Source organism: Chrysochloris asiatica, unplaced genomic scaffold (assembly GCF_000296735.1).
Source record: "Chrysochloris asiatica unplaced genomic scaffold, ChrAsi1.0 scaffold00044, whole genome shotgun sequence".
Classification (NCBI taxonomy): Eukaryota; Metazoa; Chordata; class Mammalia; order Afrosoricida; family Chrysochloridae; genus Chrysochloris; species Chrysochloris asiatica.
Window position 1 is genome coordinate 6,170,484 of NW_006408562.1, and position 3,548 is coordinate 6,174,031.

Sequence of the window (3,548 nt, forward strand, 5' to 3'; positions counted from 1 at the left end):
AGTTTCGAACCGCTGACCTTAAGGTTCGCAGCCCGATTCGTAACCACTACGCTACCAGAGCTCCTTTAGTAGGAGTATAAAATGTCACAATTACTTCGGGAAATTTTCTGGCAGTTTTTGTACAGCTAAATATACAACTTTAGAGCCATTGGACAATATCTTTGATATACCATGCAAGTAAAGTTTTACTAAAGGTAATACAGAAATGGCTGCAAGCATATATTGACAGGGAACTTCCAGAGCTTCAAGCTAGATTCAGAGGAAGCTGTGGAATGAGGGATATCATTGCTGATGTCCAATGGATCTTGGCTGAAAGCAGAGAATACCAGAAAGATGGTTACCTGTGCTTTATTGACAACATAAAGGCTTTTGATTGTGTGAATCATGACAAGCTATGGACAACATCATAAAGTATGAGTATTCCAGGACATTTAATTGTGCTCATGAAGAACCTGTACATAGACCAAGAGGCAGTTGTTTGAACAGAACACAGGAACACTGAATGGTTTAAAATTTAAAAAGGTGTGCGACAGGGTTGTATTTTTTCACCATACTTATTCAACTTGTATGCTGAGCAACTAATCTGAGAAGCTGGGTTATATGAAGAAAAATGTGGCATCAGGATTGGAGGACGAGTCATTAACCATCTGCAATATACAGATAATACAACTTTGCTTTCTAAAAGTGAAGAGGACTTGAAATATTTACTTATAAAGATCAAAGACACAGCATTCAGTATGGATTGCATCTCAATGTAAAGAAAACAAAAATCCTTACCACTACACAAATAAACAACATTCTTTATCAATGGAGAAAAGATTGAACTTGTCAAAGACTTCATTTTTCTTGGATCAACCATCAACACTCATGGAAGCAGCAGTCAAGAAATCAAACGGTGTATTGCATTAGGCAAGTCTTCTGCACAAGACCTTTTTAAAGTGTTGACCAAAGATGTCAGCTTGAGGACTAAGGTGTGTCTGACCCAAGCCATGGTATTTTCAATGACCTCATATGTATGTGAAAGTTGGACAGTGAATAAGGAAGATCATAGAAGAATTGATTAATTTGAGTTATGGTGTTAGAGGAGAATATTGAAAGTGTCATGGGCTGCCAAAAGAACAAACAGATCTGTGTTGAAAGAAGTGCAGCCAGAGTGCTCCTTGGAGGCCAGATGACTAGAGTTCCTCTCATACTTTGGACATATAGTTAGGAGGGACCAATCACAGGAGAAGGATATCATGTTTGGTACAGTGGCAGGTCAGAGAAAATGAGCAAGACCCCCAGCAATACAGTTTGGCAGAGTGGCAGCATCAATGGGCTCAAGCATGGCAACAATTGTGAGGCTAGCCCAGGACCGGGCAGTGGATTGTTCTGTTGTACATAGGGTCACTCTGAGTCAGTACTGACTCAATTGCACCTAACAACAACAACAAAAATATACAACTACTCTGTAAACCAATTCTTTTTATCCAAAGGAAATGAAAACAAATGTCAACAAAAGACATCTACAGGTGTTGAATTGGTGTATGTGTTGCTGTGTATATTCTCAACAACAACAACAACCTTTTTTTAAAAAAAATGAAAGACTTGTACAGGAGTGTTCACAATAGTCCAATACTGGAGACAGCCCAGATCTCAGTCAGTTAGAAAATCAGTAAGTTGATCATGATATACATACAAAGAGTCTTCAGGTACAGGGGTCTTGGTGTGGCCCTGTGGGCTAATATGCTGGACAGTAATGTTGGACCTGCAAGGTTGGTGATTACTCTATACAGGGTCACTATGAGTCAGAACTGACTCAAAGGCACTTAGCAACAACAGCAAAGTTTTCAAGTATTAGAACAAACTTCTGATCCACATAACAGCTGCTTTATTCCATTTATATGAATTTCTAGAAGAGGCAAAAATTAGATTACATGAGGAAAACAAAAAACACTAAGCAGTGGCTGCCTCTGTATGTGTGAGCATCAAGTTTGGCAGACATGAGGCATGAAAGAATGTTCTGTGGTGATGGTAAGGCTCTGTCTCATAATAGAGATTTGGGAGACATGGTTATATGCATTTTTCCACATCAAACATTTCTTCATGTCATTGATGAAAGTTTCACCTCAAAAAAAGAATGTGGGAACCATAAACAAATATTGAATTCCAGTTAAGGATATGTATGCCTAAGGGGAATTAAAGGGAAAGTACTAATTTCTGCATCTTATATCAAAATGTATCTAAAATAAAAGACTGACAGATCTATAGAAGGATATATAGATGGATAAATTTTTAAAAGCAAGTAAGGTAACATTAATATTAGAATCTGGGTGAAACTAGATTCTAGTTCGAATGCTTAGTGTAAATTCTTTCAACTTCCTATATGTTTAAATTTTTTATTAAAAAATGGAGAATTGTATTTCAATGCAATAACAAACAAATAACATATGAAAAAGTTAACAATATGTCATTCACAAAAGCATTAAAATCACCAAACACAGGAAAGAATCTAAGATGATGGAATAGGCAAGCATGTTATCCAGACCCTCTATAATAGACACTCAAGAAAACAAGTAAAGAGGATAGAGAGAAACACTGTAAACTGATGATATATAGCGGGGGATAATAATCAATGTAATGAAACAAGCTATATGAATGGTTGAATGTGAAGCTGATGATGTGCCCTGTAAACTTTCACTCAATGCAAAATAAAAACATTTAATTAAAAAAAAAGAAAAGAAAAAGAAAACAAGTAAAACGGATATCCAAAGCTTCAAACGAATGGATAAAGAAGTACATAGAATACCAATAAGCGGAAAAGACTTGAGTGAAAAATAACAAAAAAGGAGGAATGTATAGTCATGAATTTCCAACAAGCATAGCACCACCATTTTTAATTATTGCCAACAGTGTTGTAGTCAGAGCAGGAACCAGAATAAGCACACAAAAGTGATCCGCAGGCAGAGAGGTACGACCTACGCGGAAGCTGGACAGCATCCACCTTCCCCCACCACTGCCACTCGTTTGTTTGCTATTACTAATTTTTCTTTCTTCTGACTGCATACCTTTCCCCTCCCAACTTTCTTTTCTGTTTTTTTCTCTCACTCTTTTTTTTTTTTTTAATACCTTTTCTTCCACCATTCCAGCAGTTAGCAGATCTCAACCCAGTCCCTCTTCAGACAAAGGGATCTGCTTCTGCTGTGCAAGGACTGCATTCCCACGTTTGGCAGCTAGCAGTGCTTTTACCAGTACTGTGCTACATTTTTGCTTCTTTTTTCTCTTTTTCTCTACTTCTTCATTCTTCCTTCTTCCTCCCTGGTGTTTCTTTTTTATTTTTTTTTATTCTTCCTCAGCTTCACTCCTATTTGTTTGTTTGTTTTTGCAGTTCTGGCGACAGGGGTGCTTGCCCCACCATCACTTCCAAGGTCAGCAGCACCCACACTCACCCCTTCATGGAAGGCAGGGTATGCAGCGTGAGCGCCAACGTCCCACTACAGCCATATTGAACAGCCAACGCGTACACCGCTTCTGGGCTTCTTTTCCTTGTTGTTGTTGTTAAGTGCCAT